Source organism: Acinonyx jubatus, chromosome B2 (genome assembly GCF_027475565.1).
Source record: "Acinonyx jubatus isolate Ajub_Pintada_27869175 chromosome B2, VMU_Ajub_asm_v1.0, whole genome shotgun sequence".
NCBI classification, from domain to species: Eukaryota; Metazoa; Chordata; class Mammalia; order Carnivora; family Felidae; genus Acinonyx; species Acinonyx jubatus.
In genome coordinates this window covers 96,958,262-96,982,980 of record NC_069385.1, presented here as the reverse complement: position 1 = coordinate 96,982,980, position 24,719 = coordinate 96,958,262, and the positions used below count along the sequence as shown (strand labels likewise).

The following is a 24,719-nucleotide window of genomic DNA, read 5'->3' as shown; positions in this document are numbered from 1 at the left end:
TTTGTTTTTTTAATGTGGACGCCCCAAGCCCCACTCCTAGAGACTCTGATTTAATTGGCCTGGGGTCCTGCTCAAGCACCAAGTTTGTGAAGCTCCCCCACGCGCGCGTACAGCGCAGGAATCTTCAAGAGCCTCTGGGCAGCGTCCTGAGCGTTCACCCACGCTCCCGGCGCGCCACGTGTGGACGCCACCGCCTCTTCCAAGGGGGACGTTGGGCTTAGGGGGTACCTCACCGCACAGCATTCGTTCTCGGGGCCAAACACCTCGAGGCAGAAATCAGCACCCAGCGAACCTCCCGTGATCCGTTAGCACTCAGTAACTTTGCAAGACAAACCCTGACATCCCAGCCTCCAGCCTGGGTGCGGGACTTACCTCTCAGTTCACCAACCGTTTCAGCGCAGGGAGAAACCGTACTCTCAGGCCAACCAAATCGTCAGGCTGCAGCCCCCCTGGAGGGCCAGCAGGGAGAGGGGAGAAGGCAGTGTCACCTTACCTGGCGCAGCGTCCAGGGTCGGGGTGGCGTCGCAACCAGCTGCGTGTTGCGCCAAGGGTTCGGGGGCGTCCCAGGGAGTGACCTGCCCCAACCGGGGCAGAATCTGGGCCGAAGAGGGCTTGCTGCCCTCCGCCCCGAGCCCCGTCTCCCCGCAGCGACCAGTGCCGAGCGCCGCGGCTGTGAAGCCTGCTCTCAGCCCCCTGGAGGCGGAGCCCGGGAGATAAGGTTCGCGCTCCCCACCCGCCCCCTTTCCGGTGGGCAAGGCCAGAGGGTGGGTTTTGGATCGCGATCTCCAAACTAGTGGAACCCTGGTAGAAACACGCTCAGTTAAAATCCTGCCAGGACAAGTAGACGACTGGAGGGGCGGACTGAGGGACTCCCCGGGAAGCGGGAAGGTTAAAGGCGACTTTCAGAGGGTGAGAGGGCAAAAGCACCAAGGGAGCGAGGACCTGGGGAGCGTCGCCTGCACTCATCAGAGGTGGCCTGCCTCGCTTGGCCCTTGAGAACGGCCCCCAGGGGTCGCCAGGGTTAGTCACCCTGCTCCGCCCTGCAGCTGACTGTTGTACCTGTCTTTGACCTAAGGTAACAGCTACCAGAACACTTGAGGGGAGTTCACTTTCACATAGGTAGGCGGTTGCCTTTGCGGACCGAAAAGTTACAGGAAGTCCTGGAACAAGGTGACTGCCTTTGTGACAATAAAGGAATACTCATTTGTTCTGTCCACTACTCACAGAGCGCAAGAAAGTTCTTTCACTGTCCTGTGTTTAGAATTCCATTGTGCCCTGGCTCCCTTTACCCCCCTCACCTGTCACTCTCCCCACTTCTCACACTGCTTCCCCACCCCCATGTGGCCTGCTTGCCACCAGTGTGTTTTTCAGTTCCTGCTTCTCTTCATTCAGGTATCACATGCCTCTTCCAGAAAGTCCTTCCTGAACACTATAGCCAAATGAAATTCACACAACCATTCACATTCCCCAACCCCACTTTATTTTCAACAGATTACTCACCACTCTTTGAAATTGTATTATTTGTTCTTTTGTTTTGCATCCATCTCAAGGTAAGCTCTATGAGCGAGAATTGGTTTTGTGCCTCACTTTCTGCATCTACAACAATACTTGGAACATAGTAGGTGCTCAGTAAATATCAGCTGAATGAATGTGTGAACTAATTTATCTCCAGGGGAGAATGTTCACAAAGAAATGCCTTCCTTCAATAACTGAATCCTAAATTCAGGTCAGATACAAACATCTTGGGAGAATTGTCATTTTCTGCATTTCTTCACTCATTCATTTATACATTCATGTTATAGTCCATTGGTTTGCAAATATGTTTCTTCCTAGGTCATATCAATGAAAACATAACAATTTCCCAATAAGGAGACATAGATAGCAGCTATATATATATATGTATATATATATATATATGTGTGTGTGTGTGTATATACATATATATATATAGCTGTAATTATCTGGGGACATGTTCAATGACTTCTTAGATTCTCAAAGCATGACCCTCTGCTTTTCATGTATTAAATGGTTAAAAGCTTTCCAGGTATTCCCATGTCTACATCTCCAACCCACGTCTCTTTCTCCAACTTTTAGAGGGACATCTTTATTTGTATGAATGACAAGCACTTCAAATAAAATGTGGTCAAGCCTGAGTTTATTATCTTTGTTTTCCTCTTTAGAAACCTGCTCCTCCTCTCTGCCTTCTTGCCTTTCTCAAAGTCACCACCAGTCATCCAATTGCTCAAGCTAGGACTTTGTCTCAGTCTTCACTCTAAAGTAAATATGACCCTCTCCTGATTAAAACACTAACATGGTTTTCCTTTGCTCTTAAGCTCTGAATTCCTTAACGTGTCTCCACGACTTTTCTCCACACTTAGGACTTGACGCTTCCTCTCCACCTTCTCACCCCCTTATCCTTGAAACACTAGCCATACTTAACTTCCGCTGCCTCGAACCCTCCGTGCCCAGACTTCTGACCTTCAGAAACTCTGAAATACTGCATTTGTGTCATTTTAAGCTGCTAAGTTTTGGAGAATTTGTTATGTGACAATAGAAAACGAATACGGTGACCATAAACCCAGATATTCTAGCAAAGTCTGAATTCCCTGGGCTATTTTCTCGAATAATATTAATTAGGTATTAAAAATAAATTATTGTATTCCTCAATAAATACCTTATTTATTGGGGCCTCCGGGTGGCTCAGTCAGTTAAGCATCCGACTTCAGCTCAGATCATGATCTTGCAGTTCGTGAGTTCCAGCCTGGCATGCTGACAGCACAGAGCCTGCTTCGGATCCTCAGGCTCCCTCTCTTTCTGCCCCTCCCCAGCTCGTTCTCTCTCTCTCTCTCACTCTCTGTCAATAAATAAGTAAACTTAAAAAAATATCTATTATTTAATTTTTATTTGTTTAATAAACGTATTTATTATCTATTAAACACTTTAAGACTTGTCCATAAACATGTAAATTTAAAATTTAGAAAACAGAACATGCTTGCCAAATAAAATTTCCCAATTTTTGTTTTAGGACATTACTGTATCAGATCTATAATATAGCCTCTTCCTCCTCGGTAACAGAGAGCTTAGTCATAGATCCCAAAACCAGAACGGAAGAGACCAAAAAAAATCCTTCATTTCCTTTACAGTCCCCTTTGTCTCATCTTGGCCCCATCCAAACCCAGAATACGGATATAGAAGGAACTGTGTTACAAAAAGATTGCCTATAATTGATATACTGCTCTCTTAGAAATGCCTTCTGCCCTGACTATTCAGGGCTTAATCCTGCTCAAGCCAACAATTTTTCCTGTTCTCCAGAAGAATAAGCCTATATTATTGCATTTTTAAAAAAATCTCAAATTTGCAACAGCTAAAACATATTTAACCAATCTACCGCAGCTGAGCCACACAGCGACAACTACAAGTCAGTACCATTGAGAAGCAAGTGTCATATCTGTATTGCTCACCATTATATTCCCATGTGAACAATAAACAAATATTTATTGAATGAACAAATTGGCTAATGTGACAAGACCAAGGGAGAATAACATGAGTGTGTATACACTGAGTGCACTGATGTTGTTCCAAGCATCAGGCTAGTCTTTTGGGATAGAGCTGCGAACCAAACAAGCCCCTGTCTTCCTTCAGAAGTAGCTAAAATCACCCTCAGTTAATGCACCATTCACAAAGGCAGTTCTCCAATACTCTCTCTCGGATTGCAGGCAGGATCATCCCAAGCCAGCCTTACCCTTTAAATCAAACAAAGGCAGGCATGAAGGGAGTGAGAAGTACAAGAGGCAGCTTGAAAAGGCAAAGGTGAATTACCTGACAGTCTTGGGGATGCACATCACAGAGCGCAACTCTGGATGAGTTCAACAGCAAAGGAATGTATTAGAAACATAGTGGCCACAGAAATGATAGGAAGCCTGGAGAATCAGGCTCAGACAAAGACAGACTGGTCGGGCCAAGACTTGTGCAGCGATTACTGCCCAACAGTCCAGTAAGGGCAACACAGCATGAGAAAACAAACTGTGTCTATTTTTCCTGCGCATAGAGCACTCTGCCTAAGACCCAAAGTCCAGAGAGAGAGTCCAGTTAGCCTGGCTTGGGTTCTAAGCCCACTCCCTCGTCTGGGGAATCTGACAGACCCGAAGCCAGTGGTGGAGAAACATCTGATCCTAGTACACCAGCTGACAACCAGAAACTAAGCATTGTCTGATCAACCTGACCGTAAAATCAGCTGTACCCAGTAGCACTCCTTCAAATGCAGTGTGGACTTAAGTAGTTCCCAAAGTCATGAGGAAATTGCTTGACCAGGTGGCCAACCTTGAGGCAGTTCCCATGTGAGGACTATCCAGGGTGCTAAATGAAGAGGCTTAGGTCACATGCTCCATCCTTGGAGTCAGGAGCGGAGCCGACCCAGGGCCCACAGACTGGAAGAGGGAGATGGCATTTCTTCAGAGAGAATCAGGGCTCTGTTAACTAAAAAAGAGGAAACAAACCTGAGAGAAAGGGATATTAAAAAGCAACAAATGTTCACCACATTTACACCTTTTGCTGTTCAGGCTCCAAATAAGTGAAGAGAACCCAAAACCTCATCAGACATGCAGCTCCAAATCCAAGATGTGCATTTTTCTTGGTCAGGTTTACATGGTCCAACAACCATGACTAAGTGATAAAATTAACCAATATCAATATTAGAGAGAGAACAAGTAACTTCAATAAAGACCCCCGATTTGGATAAAAAAAAAAAAGGGACAGAGAGAGAATAAAATATATACCACCACTGTCAATATATCCTGCTAAACAGGAACAGCCAAGACCGTTCCACAGAAGAGAAGTAGGTGTCCTGGTCAGCACACTAGTAGCTGCTAATTCTCTCCCAGGAGCATCTCCTTTGATCACTGATCAAAGGACAGTGTTGCCAAGGTTGAGGTCTATCTGAGAAGACAACTTCCTTTAAACTCTAGGAGGCTTCTTTCAATTCCCGAGGCTAGAATCTAAAGGTCATTAACTTATCGAGTCATGTCCTTGAATCTAAACATCTACTGAGGATTCCAGTTTCCGGAAAGTAGTTTCAGTGTTCTGACCATCTCCTAGCCTCCATTTAAGCAATTATCAACAGGAATGTGGGGTGGAGAGTCTTGTCCAGTCTGACCTTTGACTCCAAACAAGAGCCAACTACATTTTTGCAATAAATGTCATTATCCCCTCTGACAATCAGACACTTGATAACAAGAGGTACATGCAAGGGTCCTGGAGAGTAGGCTTCTTATTTCCTTCTGTGGTTCCTACCTTCCTACCGTTGATCCTACAAGCTTTATCATTGGCCAGAGAACTTGGCTTTTCCAACTATCCAAGTCCCCAGAGCACCAGGCTTTATGCCATTTCATTTTATAGGCTGCATTCAGTGACTATAAAAAGGCTTTCTTTCACCCAACTTTTCCTGTTTTTGAAATGAGTTTTAGCTCACGCGTCAATTTCTTCTAGTGTCCTACTAAAATATATCCCCAAAACATCAATACCTTCACATTTACCTTCTGTGTTTCTGAAAGACTCAAATGGTCTGAATCCCAGTTTACTACAGGCTACAGCTTAACAACCTTTCCTCCTATTGCATAATAATGGTGGCCAACTTCCTAGCCCTGGATAGCATCTTTTCCACCCTCCATCCTCCCTTGCATAGATAATTTTACATTTTAAGCATTGTGACTTGTATCACCCTACTTCTGGCCCCAATTTCTGTATCAATTAGGGCTTTCTGGTTACAAGCACAGAAACTATTTCCAATCTACACAGAAAATGAATCCTTTTGAAATATATGAGTAGGTCACAGAAGGTCTGGAAAACTACATTAGGAAAAGAAGAACCAGATGAAATCACAGATAACAGAACTATTTAGCATGTTTAAAAGGATACCACTGGTGGTAGAAATGAGCTACTTTTCCCATTCATATATTAATCTACTCAATGTATAAAGATAGTGAATTTTATTGGCCTAGGTTGGGTCATCAGTCAACCCCTCAGATTAGGAAAGAACAAGGCATATAATTGTACTGGCCTACTAAAACTGCCTACCATGGGAAAGAAGAAATCCACAAAGGAAATCAGGATGCCTGGTACCATAAAAAGAAGGAATGAGTGCTGTGTGTGCAAGACAAAATAATACAGCTACTATGGAGAAAGGAAAGCTATGCTATTTCCTTAGGACTTTTTCAGAACCAACTGTAGAGACTACTTTCTATTCCTTTCAACACCTACATTCTTGTATCATACACACACTTTGATGGTTAAATCCAAAGGGTTAATATACACTGATTGTATTCTAAGTAGGTATGGCATATAATAGCCCTACCGTGGAAATAACTGGAAAATACTTCACATCCCAAAGGTCCATGATTTTTCAGTAGTGATTCTAATGGTCCCTAGTTTTGGCCCCCACGATAACATTACTGGACCACTCAATCCACGGAAGAAATCATCCACACAGACTGGTTTGGGGATGGACAAATGACCCAAATTAGGCCAGGCAGAGATCTCTCTGGAATTGTGGAAGGGACAGAAAGAGGAGTTTTTGTTGTTGTTTTTCTTGGATTTTGAACTTTAGGGACCATATAAGTCTGAATCTTCCTAGAAGATTAAAACTGAGAATGGAAACAACACAGACATCAACAGAAACACAGGAAGAAAGTACAATCAACAGATACCAGTTGAATATCTACATCCAGCCATTACTGAACCTAGTCCTACTTCTAGATTTTTTCCCTTAAGTCAATTAATCCCTCTTTTGTTTAAACCAATTTGAATTGGGTTTCTGTTACTCTCAGTGAGAAGAGTCCTAAACTGAACACTCAAAGCTGAAAGAGCCTTAAGAAAACAGAATGTCAATATAAAATCATTTAGTGTCTATTACTAGGTATTTATCCAAAGAATACAAAAATGCTGACTAGAAGAGGCACATGCACCCCACTGTTCATAGCAGCACTATCAACAATAGTGAAATTAAGCAAAGAACCCAAAAGTCCATCGACTGATGAATGGATAAAGTAGATGTGTGTGTGTGTGTGTGTGTGTGTGTGTGTGTGTGTGTATACACACACAATGGAATATTACTAGGCAATCTAAAAGAATGAAATCTTGCCATTGGCAACAATGTAGATGGAACTAGAGTGTATTATGCTAAGTGAAATAAGCTAGTCAGAGAAAGACAAATATATGATTTCATTCACATGTGGAATTTAAGAAACAACAGATGAACATGGGGGAAGGGAAGGAAAAATAAGATAAAAATAGAGAGGGAAGCAAACCATAAGAGACCCTTAAATATAGAGAACAAAATGAGGGTTGCTGGAGACAAGGTAGGTGAGGGGATAGACTAAATGGGTGATGAGCATAAAAGGGGTCGCTTGTTGGGATGAGCTCCGGATGTTGTATGTAAGTGGGGAATTACTATATTCTACTTCTGAAACCAGTACTTACTATATGTTAACTAAATTGAATTTAAATAAAAATATAAATTAGTTAATAAATACCATGTTTTGTTATACATGAAAAAAATCATTTTGTATCTTAAATCCTTCTTAAATTTATAGCTTGAGATGCTAAATATCATTGCTTAATATTAGAGATTGACATCAAAAATGAATATTTTTATTCCCTTTAAAATTCCAAGATCCCAGGGCACCTGCCTCAGCAGTTAAGTGTCCAACTCTTGATTTCTGCTCAGGTCAAGATCTAGGATTGGTGAGATTGCTACACTGGGCTCTGAGCTGACAGCATGGAGTCTACCTGGGATTCTCTGTCTCCCTCTCTCTCTGCCCCTCTCCCACTCTCTCAAAATAAATAAATAAACATGTTTTCAAAGTAACAAATGTACATAAAAGCCCAAAAGCTCAAGATAATTTGACTCATATTCTAATTTTGTTGGGTGACCTACAGTTATTATTTCCGAGGGCAGGTTCTCAGATCGAAATGTGAGACACCTAAATCAGCAGGAAAAGTTGCAAAAAAGTACAAATACACCAAAAGTGCAGTCAGAAAGAGTTAATTATTCCATTTCATAGCTTCTCTTTTTTTCATTCAGAGTCCCAAGTTCTTCTAGCCAAGAGAACACTGAATGAATTCACATTCCCCAAGGTTTGGGTCACATTTCTTACATTTTTATTTTAGGGCTAAAAGGCAAATTCAACTTCCCTAGATTTAAACCATAACAGAAATGAGTAACTACCCTATTTCCAGCCAGCTGCGGCAATGATTTCTTGTTAGACCCCTTTCCACAGAAACTCTTCAAAAGATGCTTCATTATGGTTGTTACTGTCAAGATGGAAGAGGCAAATGGCTTTTGTGGTGAAGTCATTTATATACAGGCATCATCAAAAGTAAAAGGAAGATAAATTCTTTGTTGGTTAATTTACTTATGATTGAAATTTTGTATCTAAAGTGAAAGTACATATTCAGTACTGGTGTTCCTTTGAGTTACAGTTAAAAGTTGGAAATAGAGGGGTGCCTGGGTGGCTCAGCCAATTAAGCATCTGACTTTGGCTCAGGTCATGATCTCATGGTTCATGAGTTGGAGTCCTGCACACGGAGTCTGCTTTGGATTCTCTGTCTCCCTCTCTCTCTGACCCTCTCCCACTGTGCTCTCTCTCTCTCTCTCTCTCCTTTCTTTCTCTCTCAAAAATAAATAAATAAACTTTTTTTAAAAATTGGAAATAGAGGCCTGTCCACAAGGATTCCACAAGTCCCTGAATTCCTTATAGACATGGTTAGTAACAGGCTGGGATAGATTAAAAGAGAGAGAGAGAGAGAGAGAGAGAGAACTCATTTCCCATTAACTTTGAAGTCAGCAGTGATATATATCAAATTAGTGTTTCAAGTTCCAATGGATGTGTGAGTGTGCATGTGTGTGTGTGGGGAGGGGGGGTAGAATGAGAAATATTTGAAGATACTGAAGTTGTTTAATGTGTTTTTCTAAAAATTTTGTATTTTCTAGAAATCCTGGTTCTTTAACTTTTCTTAAAGGTCACATTTTATTCCCCTGAGGGTTTGCTTAGCATCACTCTGAGATTGCTTCAAGGGTTGCATAGGACCCTGAATAATAAATAGTTCATACAGGGAATTATCAGTGATAACCACTTGGAGAAGACATCCTACAGTGTGCTTCTTGCTTTAAAAAGAAAAGACAATCCAGGGCACCTGGGTGTCTCAGCCCAGTAGTTAAGCATCTCTGACTCTTGATTGTAGCTCAGGTTATGATCTCACGGTTCATGAGTTGAAGCCTCACGGCAGGCTCTGTGCTGACAGTGTGGGGCCCGCTTGGGATTCTCTCTCTCTCCCTCTCTTTCTGCCCACCCCCCCCCACTTGTGTTCTCTTCCTATGTTAAAATAAATAAATACATACATAAATAAAAAAGAGAGATAACCCTATACTGTTTAATTTCCCAATTCATGTTAATAATCCTAGATTTTTTTCTGTCATAATAAGTCATTTATTATCCAACTTACATTTTCCCCCAGGTAAATGGCTCACACTCATTCCCTTACATTTCAGTTCTGTTTAATTCCCAATACTTTGTTTTTATATAAGTCACTTTGACCAGATTTAAGAGAGATTTCATCATATGCTTATGAAAAATTAGGATGTTGATGAAATGATACCTATGGTCCCTTCCCAGATCTAAAGTGCTTGAACCTCTGTGGGACAGGCAAGCCATAGTCCTAATCAGACATTATAACCTGCATTTTGTTTTCCTACTTCTCATGTTCTCTAAATCAGAGCTAATTGAACAAACTGTATTCTAGATTCATTACTCTCTTTTTCAATTCTGGGTATAATATCTTTCTTTTCTAACCTTCTAGACTGATTGTTGTTCTTAAAATGGAGAATGTATGTGTACTTAGTGTCTATATAGATTGTGCCCCAGTCTAACTGCACAGAGCCCTGTAAAACTAATCTTTTCTTAAAGACATACATGACTCTTTTCATTAGATGCAATCTCTAGAACTTGCCATCATAAATTAGGCCACCTGCCTGCCTGACATCTTGTTGTAAAGGAACAGGGAGAGAAATATCTCCCTCTCACTCTGCCAAGGTTTTTCCCTGGCCAAAAGCATACTCAGGAAGCCTCAGTGAAGCAGCAAAGGGCGGGGATGAATGCCTTGGCTTGGCTGTCTGCCCACCTTGCAGAAATGCCAAGTTATTCAAAAGAGCAGTCCCTCTTCTGTAGCAGATTCATCTGCTAGAATCTGTGTACAGGAGAGATGTGGCTTTCCCCTCAGGCATTTCAGGAGCTCAACTTTGATAAAGCCTTTGAGCCTGAATTTGAAAAAGCCACAATGTACCTGATTAAAAAAAAAAAAAAAAAAAAAAAAAGGAAAACAACAAAGGTTTAAAGAGAATCCCAGTCCATTTCTCACCATAGCTGGGCTCTGAGAGATGTGATACACAGGGTAATCACAATCGCTATACACTTTCCGCAAACGTGAACCGTGACAATTCTGAGAGGTCTGCTTGGCTCAGCTAAAAGATCCTCACCCAAGGTTCTCATCTAGTGATGAATTATAAGGGCATTAGGATTATAGAGTCTCCCTATAAGTTTTTCTGATTATTTTTCGTAAGGACCAGTTACAGGACTCTGGAGTATTTTTAGGAGGCACTTTAACCCATTAAATAGTTGCTGAATAAACATGAAGTTCTCTCGACGCCAAGCAGCCTAAGACCAGGCTAAAATTAAAGCTAATTCAATGGTCTCATATCACTTTTCCACCCTAGTTACACTCGCCCTGCTCTTCTTTAAGGATCTGGAAAGCTTAGTCTGAGGATGACTTCCAGGGCTTCTGATCTACCCCCTTTATCTCTGGTGGATATAGGAATGTGGACAGAGATGGAAAATATTCATTTCATAGGCATCCATTGTGTTTTCTCTTCAAATACTAGCAGAATGAATCTTACTTCCTGCCCTTTCATGTCTAGTGTCCCTAAAAGTTTCTTACTTAAAAGAAATATATTTTCCCTATGAATAGAAAAAAATGAAAATTTTTAGCGTCAAATTAGATCCTTGAAAACGTAACAAGTAAATAGTCAGAATCAGAATCAAGACATCACTTTTATGTAGTGCCAGAAGTAAAGCTTCAAAGAAAAAGAGATTCAAAACTGTATCCTCCATGATATAAATTAGTTTCATACTAAGGATGAGTAAAATCTAGACTTAAGATTTTGAACCCTAAATATCTATTTTCTCACTCCACCAACCAAATAACATTAAAATGAGGGTTTTATGGCCCTTTTCAAGGGCAAAGCTATATGCTTTTTAGTCTCACATGAGAGTGAAATTAATAGTGCTTCCCCATCAGGAGGTAAATATATTGATCAATTGATAGAGAAATAAGTGTGGGCAGGTTCAGTTAGAATTTTAATGTTAAAAATGCTATAAATGAGGTTCATAAAAAATGGAGGTGGCCACAGCGTGGTTTGAAGAGGCAGAGGAGAGAACAGGTGAATTAGAAGATAAAATTATGGAAAAAGAGGAAGCTGAGAAAAAGAAAGATAAGAAATCCAGGAGTACGAGGGGAGAATTAGAGAACTAAGTGATGCAATCAAACAGAACAATATCCGTATCATAGGAATTCCAGAAGAAGAAGAGAGAGAAAGGGCTGAAGGTATATTTGAACAAATCATAGCTGAGAACTTCCCTGATCTGGAAAAGGAAACAGGCATTGAAATCCAAGAGGCACAGAGAACTCCCTTCAGACGTAACTTGAATTGATCTTCTGCATGACATTATCATAGTGAAACTGGCAAAATACAAGGATACAGAGAAAATTCTGAAGCAGCTAGGGATAAACAGGCCTTAACATACAAAGGTAGACACAAAAGGGTAGTAGCAGACCTATCTACTGAAACTTGCCAGAAATGAATGGCAGGAAATCTTCAATGTGATGAACAGAAAAAATATGCAGCCGAGAATCCTTTATCCAGCAAGTCTGTCATTCAGAATAGAAGGAGAGAGAAAGGTTTTCCCAAACAAACAAAACCTGAAGGAATTCATCACCACTAAACCAGCCCTACAACAGATCCTAAGGAGGACTCTGTGAGTGAAATGTTGCAAGGACCACAAAGTACCAGAGACACCACTACAAGCATGAAACCTACAGATATCACAATGCCTCTAAACCCATATCTTTCAATAATAACATTGAATGTAAATGGACTAAATGCTCCAACCAAAAGACACAGAATGGGTATCAGAATGGATTAAAAAAACAAGACCCATCTATTTGCTGTCTACAAGAGACTCATTTTAGACTTGAGGACACCTTCAGATTGAAAGTGAGGGGATGGAGAACTATCTATCATGCTACTGGAAGTCAAAAGAAAGCTGGAGTAGCCATACTTATATCAGACAAACTAGACTTTAAAATTAAAGGCCGTAACAAGAGATGAAGAAGGGCATTATATAATTACAGGGTCTATCCATCAGGAAGAGCTAACAATTATAAATGTCTATGCACCAAATTTGGAGGCCCCCAAACATATAAAACAATCACAAACATAAGCAACCTTATTGATAAGAATGTGGTAATTGCAGGAGACTTTAGTACTCCACTTATAGCAATGGATAGAACATCTAGACAGAGAATCAATAAATAAACAAGGGCCCTGAATGATACATTGGATCAGATGGACATGACAGATATATTGAGAACTCTGCAACACAAAGCAACAGAATATACTTTCTTCTCGAGTGCACATGGAACATTCTCCAAGATAGATCACATACTGGGTCACAAAACAGCCCTTCATAAGTATAAAAGAATTGAGATCATACCTTGCACACTTTCAGACCACAATGCTATGAAACTTGAAATCAACCACAGGAAAAAGTCTGGAAAACCTCCAAAAACATGGAGGTTAAATAACATCTTACTAAAGAATGAATGGGTCAACCAGGCAATTAGAGAAGAAATTAAAAAATACATGGAAACGAATGAAAATGAAAACACAACAATCCAAACGCTTTGGGATGCAGCGAAGGCAGTCCTGAGAGGAAAATACATTGCAATCTAGGCCTATCTCAAGAAACAAGAAAAATCCCAAATACAAAATCCAACAGCACACTCAAAGGAAATATAAGCAGAACAGCAAAGACACCCTAAACCCCACCGAAGAAGAGAAATAATAAAGATCAGAGCAGAAATAAACAATATACAATAAAAAAAAACAGTAGAGCAGATCAATGAAACCAAGAGTTGGTTTTTGAAAAAATACACAAATTTGATAAACCTTTAGCCAGGCTTCTCAAAAAGGAAAGGGAGAGGGCCCAAATAGATAAAATAATGAATGAAAATGGAATTATTACAACCAATACCTCAGAAATACAAGCAATTGTCAGGGAATACTATGAAAAATTATATGCCAACAAAATGGACAACCTGGAAGAAATGGACAAATTCCTAAGCACCCACACACTTCCAAAACTCAAATAGGAAGAAATAGAAAAGTTGAACACACCCATAACCAGAGAAGAAATTGAATCAGTTATCAAAAATCTCCTAACAAATAACAGTCCAGGACCAGATGGCTTCCCTGGGGAATTCTACCAGACATTTAAAGCAGAGATAATACCTATCCTTCTTAAGCTGTTCCAAAAAATAGAAAGGGAAGGAAAACTTCCAGACTCATTCTATGAAGCCAGCATTACTTTGATTCCCAAACCAGACAGAGACCCAGCAAAAAAAGAGAAATACAGGCCAATATCCCTGATGAATATGGATGCAAAAATTCTCAACAAGATATTAGCAAATCGAATTCAACAGCATATAAAAAGAATTATCCACCATGATCAAATGGGATTCATTCCTGGGCTGCAGGGCTGGTTCAATATTCACAAATCAACGTGATACATCACATTAATAAAAGAAAAGATAAGAACCATATGATCCTGTCAATCAATGCAGAAAAAACATTTGACAAAATTCAGCATTCTTTCTAAATAAAAATGCTCGAGAAAGTAAGGATAGAAGGAACATACTTAAACATCATAAAAACCATTTATGAAAAGCCCACAGCTAATATCATCCTCAATGGGAGAAAACTGAGAGATTTCCCCCTTGAGATCAGGAACATGACAGGGATGTTCACTCTCACCACTGTTGTTTAACATAGTGTTGGAAGTGCTAGCATCAGCAATCAGACAACAAAAGGAAATCAAAGGCATCAAAATTGGCAAAGATGAGTCAAGCTTTCATTTTTTGCAGATGACATGATATTATACATGGAAAACCCGACAGACTCCACCAAAAGTCTGCTAGAACTGATACATGAATTCAGCAAAGTCGCGACAGAAAATTAATATACAGAAATCAGTTGCATTCTTATCCACTATTAATGAAGCAACAGAAAAACAAATAAAGAAACTGATCCCATTCACAACTGCACCAAGAATCATAAAATACCTAGGAATAAACCTAACCAAAGATATAAAAGATCTCTATGCTGAAAACTATAGAAAGCTTATGAAGGAAATTGAAGAAGATACAAAGAAATGGAAAAACATTCCGTGCTCATGGACTGAAATAAATACTGTTAAAATGTGTCAATACTACCCAAAGCTATCTACACATTCAAGGCAATCCCAATCAAAATTGCACCAGCATTCTTCTCGAAGCTAGAACAAGCAATCCTAAAATTTGTATGGAACCACAAAAGACCCCGAATAGCCAAAGTAGTATTGAACAAGAAAACCAAAGCGGAAGGCATCACAATCCCAGATTTTAGCCTCTACTACAAAGCTGTCATCATCAAGACAGCATGGTATTGGCACAAAAACAGACACATAGACCAATGGAATAGAGTAGAGACCCCAGAATTGGACCCACAAAAGTATGGCCAACTAATCTTTGACAAAGCAGGAAAGAATAGCCAATGGAAAAAAGACAATTTCTTTAACAAATGGTGCTGGGAGAACTGGACACAACATGCAGAAGAATGAAACTAGACCACTTTCTTACACCATTCACAGAAATAAACTCAAAATGGATGAAGGACCTGAATGAGAGACAGGAAACCGTCAAAACTCTAGAGGAGAAAGCAGGAAAAAAACCTCTCTGACCTCAGCCACAGCAATTTCTTACTTGACAAATCCCCAAAGGCAAGGGAATTAAAAGCAAAAATGAACTATTAGGACCTCATAAAGATAAAAAGCTTCTGCACTGCAAAGGAAACCATCAACAAAACTAAAAGGCAACTGACAGAATGGGAAAAGATATTTGCAAATGACATATCGGACAGAGGGCTAGTATCCAAAATCTATAAAGAGCTCCCCAAACTCCACACCCAAAAAACAAATAATCCAGTGAAGAAATGGACAGAAAACATGAATAGACACTGCTCTAAAGAAGACATCCAGATGGCCAACAGGCACATGAAAAGATGCTCAACGTTGCTCCTCATCAGGGAAATACAAATCAAAAACCACACTCAGATACTACCTCACGCCAGTCAGAGTGGCTAAAATGAACAAATCAGGAAACTATAGATGCTGGGGAGGATGTGGAGAAACAGGAACCCTCTTGCACTGTTGGTGGGAATGCAAATTGGTGCAGCCGCTCTGGAAAACAGTGTGGAGGTTCCTCAAAAAATTAAAAATAGATCTACCCTATGACCCAGCAATAGCACTGCTAGGAATTTACCCAAGGGATACAGGAATGCTGATGCATAGGGGCACTTGTACCCCAATGTTTACAGCAGCACTTTCAACAACAGCTAAATTATGGAAAGAGCCTAAATGTCCATCAACTGACGAATGGATACAGAAATTGTGGTTTATATACACAATGGAATACTACTTGGCAATGAGAAAGAATGAAATCTGGCCATTTGTAGCAACATGGATGGAACTAGAGAGTGTTATGCCAAGTGAAATAAGTCAGGCAGAGAAAGACAGATACCATATGTTTTCACTCATATGTGGATCCAGAGAAACTCAACAGAAGACCTGGGGGGAGGAGAAGGGGGGGAAAAGTTATAGAGAGGGAAGGAGACAAACCATAAGAGACTCTTAAATACTGAGAATAAACTGAGGGTTCATGGGGAGAAGAGGAGGGAAAGTGGGTAATGGGCATTGAGGAGGGCACCTGTTGGGATGAGCACTGGGTGTTGTATGGAAACCAATTAGACAATAAATTTCATATAAAAAAAAGAATTTGTAATGTTAAGTCTAAAATCAGTCATTCAAAATACAAGTAAATTCATGTAGATAGGCAAAGCAACCCTCATCTCCAATTTATACAGAATCAGGTACAAACTTGGATGAATCATATTTCTCATACTATAGGTAGGTATTTCTCCATTACATACTTCTATTTACAATGACTGAGGAGTAAGCAAGTGCAATGACGTCTCACAACAGGATGTATCAAGAGCAGAGGCTGCATGATTCAGGGCTGTATTGAAAGGAGAGATAAAAATATAGAGCATATGAAACTTATCCCCCCCCCCCGGCCCCCGCTCAGCAAATCCTCATAACTAGCAAGGTTGGACTTGATTAACACTGTTTTATTATTGAACTTAAAATAGTTTAAGGTGGGGTAGGATACAGATTGTATTGCCAAAAAGAAAATCTTTGTAGCTCTCTTATGCTTCTGGTGGGAAAAGAACTTAGTTTGAGCTTTCTGGAAAGAAATTTGGCATTATGCATCAGAGGCCTTAAAATATTCATACCCTTTGACACAGTAATTTTGTTTTTAGGAAAATACCCAAATAGAATAATCAGAAAAGTAGGCAAAGATTTGTGCCCAAAGATATCAGTTAAAACATTATTTATAATGGGGAAAAGATTAAAAAAAAAACAAATATGCCCCCAAATTGTGGATTGGTTAAATGAAAGGTCAGCAAACATTTTCTATAAAAGACCACATAGGAAATATTTTAAGCTTTGCAGACCATGCTGTCTCTGTCACAATTACCACTCTGCATCGTTGATGTGAAAACAGCACAGACAATAGTAAGTAAGTGAGTGTGGCTGGGTTCTAATAAAACTTTAGTAATGGACACTGAAATTTGAATTCATGTAATTTTCAAATAGCATTAAATATTATTGTTTTGATTATCTTAAATATTTAAAAATATAAAACCATCCTTAGCTCATGGGTTTTACAAAAACAGGTAACAGGCCAGATTTTCCAACTGATTGATTAAATTATAGTATCCTCATTAAAATTATATGTTCATGTTTACTATCAGCCAAAATTATACAATTTGGTAGGGAGGTGGAGAGCGTGGAAAAAGGAGACAAAGGAGAGACTGGAAGATAATATGCTAAAAGATTTATTGTAGCTATTTCTAGATTGAGAGATTATGGGTGATATGTTTAATTTTTCTTTCATTCTTTAGTTTGTATTTTTTTGGATTTCCCACAATAAGCATATGTAATTCCATGATTAAAATGATATTTTAAGAACAACATTTTTGGCTAAAAGGATTCATTTCTTTCTCATTCTTTAAACATTACTCAGAAACTTTGGACTTTCCGAAATTTCTTGACAAAGCTTGCACTCTTTTTCAGCAATAACATTTAAACAACACCGTTTGTGTAAATAGAAGCTCTCAGTTCATTTATTTTTAAGGGCATATCATTTTTTCAATTATATTAATTTTTTAAATTATTTTAATTTATACTAGATCTTAGCCTCAAAGTCAGGGTGTCTCCCTTACTTTTTCATTCCCTTCCCAGCCCTGCACACCCTTCAGCTCTCCACAGCTACTCAGTAAGTGCATGCTGCCCCAGCTCCCCGTCCTGGCATTAAAAATCCTCCAACTACTTCCCTCTGTCTTCATCTCCAATATACTTTCTCTAACCTCCGAGGCTTGCCATTCAAAGTCCACCTGCACGCACCCCATTCCCTCATCTCTTGCTCACCTGCTATTGGCTCCTGGTCAGTTAACAAGCAGCCTGTCACCTGCTGTGTCAGTGCTGTGGTGTACATACTAGATAAGGACTCATTCTGTAGGACCTCCAGAAATATCTTTATATTTATTTTAAAAGGGGGGTTGGAATCTTAATATCTTAACTCAATTGAATAATTAGCTGACGGACAAATTTCAGGCATCTGAGCCAGCATTTCCCAAGTGTATTTCACAAACACTTGTCTTAGGAGCTATTGCAGGGGGGAAAATAAGATCTATGTTCAGATCATTTTGAGAGATGCTGCTTACAGTATTCCATTGTTGAGACTCATGATTCATAATATATATTCATAAATATAAAGGCTTTTAAAGGCTTTGCAAAGTCCAAAAGTAAAGGTAACCCATTTAACTTGTGTAATTCATTGTACCCCAAATTTATTTGTGACTTCCCTCTGTATTGCCCCCTCCCTGCCTCTGTACTTTGTTTTAATAGAAACACATAAATATCAAAAACATCCAGCAGAAGCAGTGTTCCCAAGGAACACTCTTGGAGATACCCTGACCTGGCTAATAGAAGAGCTGATTGGGAAAGTGGAGGTGGGGAAACTAATATGCTTAGCATCCCTCAAATCATTCTGCATTGGATGGTGACGGTCTCAGACTAAATCTGGCCCATTCTGGCCCAGGTTCCACTATATTGTCCTGGCTGCTCTAGCACTGCCGCCATTTGCATTTCTACTTAGACTACTGAGTGCCTTCAACTCCCTCCTTCTCCACTTGCTGCTTCTCTTTCTATCAATCTCTCTGATTCCTCGCCACATGTGCTATCACTCTAATGCATTCCCATCATTACTGAGTGCTCACTCACCAACTGTGTATTTAAATTTAAATTAAAAGCACCATAGCTTTCCTTGGCTTCTGCCAAAAATTAGCATATGTTTTCAGTATCCATGAGACATACACAGCTGACATTTTTAGAAAATTACATTCCATTTGCAAAAACATATGTATCCAACTGTGATGAGATTAGATGTTCCCACATTTATTTTTCTAAGAATTGAGCACATCCAATATACAGTCTTCTCTGAATGCATCTCATTGTTTCTCTTTTGGCAATATCTTTCAAATGTCCAATCACCAGGGAGTTCTGCATTAACCTTTAATTCAATTAATAGCTTCTTAGAAAAACATCTACTTTTTCCAAAAGCAAATTTCTACAGCCAGTCTACAAAGCATACAGAATAAAATATTGCTTCAGGTTACAACAGCCTTCATGAAACCTATTATTTTAGATTGTAAATACGTGCCCCATATAACTAGAGCTTAAAGAAATATATGGCCAGTTCAGTATTTATTGGTTTCCAGGCTACATTATGGTATTCTGGGTTTTTTCTGGAAATTTTCAGATAAGTCTCTTTATCAAGGGGGAAAAGCATGACATTCTTTCTCACGTTAACATTTGGATTCTAACCCAGCAGGAGTGACCCACTGCCACTCCACCACGCACATACACAGCATGTTTCAAATTCAACAACAGGGAAAAGGCAGAAAGTTTTAACCAAATAATGAGTCTGGTTTCACAGGAGAATATTATTCAGGAACCTAGGCTCAAACTGAATTATTTTTTATCCTCCTTCAAGAAATGACTCAATACCTGATGGAGTGATTCCTCTATAACCATGGATTTAACCCAAAAGAAAGTTGTGAGGTACTGTTAAACATTACAGGCAATGTGTAACTTGAGTGAAGATTCTTTAGAAAGTGGAAATGAAAGATAACTTTCTTCCCAAAGAAGACTGTTTTTGGAGTACAATTTTGCCTTAAATAATAAAAGCAAATTTTCACTGTCTAAATGAACTCCTTTGTCTTTTGGTTTTCTTGCCTTATTTTGTAGCAAATAAGGAGTTAACCATAATTCCACTACAGGGAGCACCTCTCCTCTTGCAAGATGGGATGCTGCCTGATTCATGAATCATTTAATAAAGCCAATTAGATCTTTAAAGAATATAATTCCACTAAAAATCCAATGATCTTCCAATGGTCTTCGAAGTTACAACCTCTCAGACCTCTTCTCCCACACTTTCCCTCTCACTTAATCTGCTTTGGTCATAATGTCACCCACTTGCATAAACCTGAAAGGAAGTGCCTCCTTCAATTTTGTACCACAGGCATCTCTCTTGCCTCACCCTAGGCATGGCTCTAATCCAGAAGCTAACACTGCAGTCGGGAAGATTAATCATTGTATTAGTCAGGTTAAACTAAGTTATGCTGCAATAACAAACCAGTCCCAAATTCTGGTGGCATTATTCAACAAAGAATTATTTCTTATTCTCACCACAAGCAGGACCCTCTGCTTTACCTACGGAATTACTCAAGAAACTTAGTGATAGCAGCTTTATCATGTTGTATCCCATCTCTCTGGAACATGTGGTCTCTGGTCACTATCGTGGAGGAAAAATGTAGACTTTACCCTGCCTCAGCCCAGGAGTGACTCATGTCATTTCCTTCACATTTCATTATCCAGAACTGCAAGAGGATTGGGAAAGATAAGGAAAAAAGTAGAATATTTGATAAACCTTACTGTCTCTGCTAGACACACATATATAAATAACTACAAATGAATACAACAGATAAGAATTTTAGTTATTAATGTAACTGGTTACTCAAACCTAGGCTCTTTCTTAACCCCAGGCTTTGAAACATAAGGCTCCTTCTGCCTGGCATATTCACCACAAATGCACCCCACTGCCAAATCCTACATTTGGCTGCTCAACCTTCAGGTCTTGGCTTAAACAGCATTTCTTCCAAGAATCCTTAAATAACCTTCCTTCTTTCAACCTAGACCCTCTACTGTGTTCTCATTTGCTTTTGTCACAATAATAGCTAGCATTTATTTTCTACTCTCCACCAGGGACTGTTCTGAGCACTTTCCATTTAATCCTCCCAATAAGCCAATGAGGTGGTATTGCAGCCCAAGCTCCCTAGAAAACAGAGCCTAAGATGAAAATGTATATGCTAGTCTTCTATTCAGTGGGCAATCCCAGAAGCACTGGAGCCTAAGAAGAGGCCAAAGGGGCAGGAAGGACAGGGAAGACATATAAGGAACTGGCATACAGAGCTGGCCATGGTTTTGTGACATGCTCACAGGAAATCAAGAGATACTGAGAGAGGCAGAAAAGTACTATTCTCTGAAAAGTTCATCCCAGTCTCCAATTAGACTGGAAGTAGTGTTTCCGTAGACACTAGACCTAGTAGCTGCAGCCTGGCTTCCTGCCCAAGAGAAGAAGACAAGCGGTTACAAGGACTGCTCCAGCTAGAAAACAAGGTGAAAATGTGGGTCTGGGGTAGTAGACAAACCCATGCCAAAAACATTTGGTTCAGGTAGTTGTGATTTATTTCAGCTTTCAGCTAAAGCAATTAATGCACAGAAATATAACAATTAAACAAGATTACACAGCTAGAAACTAACCGGGATACAAACCAGGAAATGTGGCCCCCAGAACATGTGGTCTCAACCACTACACTGCTACAAGAATGCAAACTCCACGAAAGCAAGAAATGCTTTCTCCCCAGAACCCATCACAAATATAGTCTGACACATAGTAAACATAGTGAATATTTACTGAGTGAATGAATATGTTTAGGCTTAAATAAGTGGTATTTCAGGAAAAGTTAAAGAGATCAGTAGGAAAGAGAGATTATATTTTATTGGGTGCTGTGGAAGGTTCCATGGCAGAAGTGACATCTGTGCTAGATTTTTTAAAGATCTAGAAAAAAGTTTGACCCAGTAGCACAAAAGCCATATTTGGCTTCCATACTGAAATGGAAGGTTGAAATAAGGGAGTGGTAGGAAATAAGGCTTAAAAAGTACATTGGTATTGAATTGTGGAAGCCTCACCATATTCAATCACAAGATGCTTAAGTCAGAGAGAAATTCAAAACTGTACATTCCAAAAGACATTTCCACTTGTAACAATGCCCACAGCCAAGGAAGTCAAAAGTGTGCCCCATAATATCTCCAAATCATGGTTCATTTAAGCCATGTTTTAGTCTGTACTCCAGGAACCCACCATTGTTCACTCTGTTCTAGGCAAAGGTTCCATTTTGTTGTTACCCACATCTCTATGGCTAAAGATGAAGCTGTGTTCTTGTTTTCTATCAGGAGAAATGGAAAACAGCTGTTTAACATTCTCTTTATAATATGCTTCATACAATTTAGGCAGTTATTTAAACATTTTCCTGATATTTGAGCATTCACTCAGCATAGAGCATAAGAGATACTATAAGAAATATTAGAAGAAAGGGGTGCCTGGATGCAAAACCAAGAAAAGTGACCCCAGAACATGTGGTCTCAACTACTACACTGCTACAAGAAGGCAAACTCCATGAAAGCAAGAAATGCGTTATCCCCGACTCTCGATTTCAGTTAAGCATCCGACTCTTTGGCTCAGGTCATGATCTCACAGTTGGTGAGGTTGAGTGCCACATCGGGCTCTGAGCTGACAAGCACAGAGCCTGCTTGGGATTCTCTCTCCTTCTCTCTCTGCTCCTTCCCCACTTTTCTCTATCTCTCTCTCAAATAAATAAATAAATATTTTTTTAAAAAAGGAAATCTTAGCAGAAAGAACAAATGATAACATTGGCTTTAGAAAGAGAAACGCGCACGCACACACACACACACACAAACTTCTTAAAAAATCTATAAAGAATGAAATTATATTCCCTTATGGGAAACTCTTTAGTTTATAATGTTTTCCTTGTGACACATAAAGCATTGTCTTTGTGATAAATGAAGTCTCTCTGGAACTGATTATAACACACATGGGAAGCAAATTGCTGAAATAAATTTTTATTTAGCAGCATGAACATTCCAAATAAATTCACAAGAGTTTCATAATGCTTCCATTTTCATTTGCATTTCCATTTGGTTAATGGCTTCATGCATCAGTAGGAGCAACATAAATAGAATAATCCACAAGTCACCCTTCTGCCACTGACTCCGAATCCCACCACTTGCCTTCAACTTAAATATCTTGTGTACCGTGGAAGCCATCGCCTGGTTTTCCTTCTACTTCTATGGCTGCTTTTTCTCAGTCTCCTTGGAATGCTTATTACTATCCCCCAACCATTAAGTGTCAGAATTCTTCAAGGACCAATCTTAGACACTTTCTTCTTTTTCATCCTATCCCGGTTCCCTAGAAGATTTTCTTCATAAGACTTGCAAAGTTATATCTGCCTCAAGACTTGGCTGCTAATGTACAGCTGAGCCTTGAATGAGGTGGGGTTCAGGATGCCAACCCCCACACACTTAAAAATCTGTTTGTAACTTTTAGCTCCCCCAAAACTTCTTGTTGGCCAGAAGCTTACCAATAATATAAATAGCCAATTAGATTATAGTGTGTATGTTATATGTATTATATACTATATTCTTATGGTAAAGTAAGCTAGAGGAAAGAAAATGTTAAGAACATCATAAGGAAGAGAAAATACATTTAGAGTACTTTACTGTATTTATTGAAAAAATATAAGTAAAAAATATACTAGAAAAATATAAGTGGACTCGCACAGTTCAAATCCATGTTGTTCAAAGGTCCCCTGTACATGTAACTAATTGCCCATGTGACATTGACATCTGAATGCCCACCTAGCACCTAGAACTCAACTTATCAAAAACTGAATTTGCAATACATGAACTCTCAACCTGATCCTACTCTAATGCTTTCCTTTCTCATCCCCTTCTCCTTTAACCCTATGTCTAATCAAATATAATCTAAGCACCAAGTCCTATAAATATTATCTCCTCAATATTTCTAATCTATCCACTTTTATCCTTCACTGTCACCATTTGCCTAGCACAAGACACTGAAGGAGGATGTTGAATGGGACTTTCTTGCTGCCCAGGAGCCATCAGTAGTTCTTGATGAGGTTTTTTTCCCTTCTTTACACATAGAGAAGGAAAGGCACCTGTTGCAATCCAGTGAGGGACAAACTAGAAAAGAATCACTCAGAGAACTGAGATGCTTACACAAGGGGAGACTGGCGTCCCAGTCCATGGCAGATATCTGCTTACACAGAGGTCTTGTGGATTTGCCCATTGTGCTTATTTGAGCAAAAGGAGAGGACAGTTGGAGTGAGATGCCAAGGCTGAGACAGGGCTGGCACTGAAGCAGTCCACAGGCAACTTGGAAAAATCAGCAATGTGTGGATTTGCCATGGGTCAAGTGGATGTCCCACAACTCTTGATGGGGATCCCAGACAAAAGAGGCTCTGGAGGGGACTGCCAGGGCAGATGCTAAGTGGGGAGTTGTAAGAGGTAATAGAATGCATGCAAGTTCTTCATGAAGAGCCAGAATTTGGATGCTTTTTGCATATGTGTCACTAAAGGTTAGTCAGTGTTAGTCCAAAAGAAAAAAAAAAAAAAAAACAGGAACTAACAGCTCAAGGACTGTAACAGAGCCAACCAAGAAAGAGACACTGTCCTTTTCCATTCTCTCCTCCCTACTCCACCTACCAGAACAGCCTGACCCAAGAACAAACAATTGTACTCCCCACCCCCAGTGCAAAGTGGGTCTAGACTCTACTTCAAAAACACTTGTTACATAAACAAATGTGGGAGGTATCAGAATTCCAAATCCCTGTACTTAAAGAAGACTCTATATCTCATAGTTCCCATATGTGACAGATCGTGTCATCTTAATTCAGTGAACAGGGGGCCTGCTTCCATCTGTGTCATTTAATTAGACCTCTTTATGTGCTTCTGCAGGGTGCACAGGGTTGCTTTTTATATTTTCACTCTACTTGCTAATGACATTTTAGGAAA

The 24,719-nt window shown here is 39.7% G+C and overlaps 1 protein-coding gene across 3 annotated transcripts in view; it reads right to left on the bottom strand.

The window, feature by feature from the left end:
- COL21A1 (collagen type XXI alpha 1 chain) overlaps positions 1-24,719 on the bottom strand; it is a 199,054-nt gene that overhangs the window by 169,604 nt on the left and 4,731 nt on the right. Inside the window, exon 1 of one of the 3 annotated variants that reach the window (XM_053222659.1) lies at positions 489-949. The exons of 1 other annotated variant lie outside the window; for it this stretch is intronic. The gene's annotated coding sequence lies outside the window, so the exon portion shown is untranslated. Of the gene's footprint in view, positions 1-488; positions 950-24,719 lie in introns of those variants that run through there. One more of the 3 variants, XM_053222658.1, reaches the window with a different exon arrangement.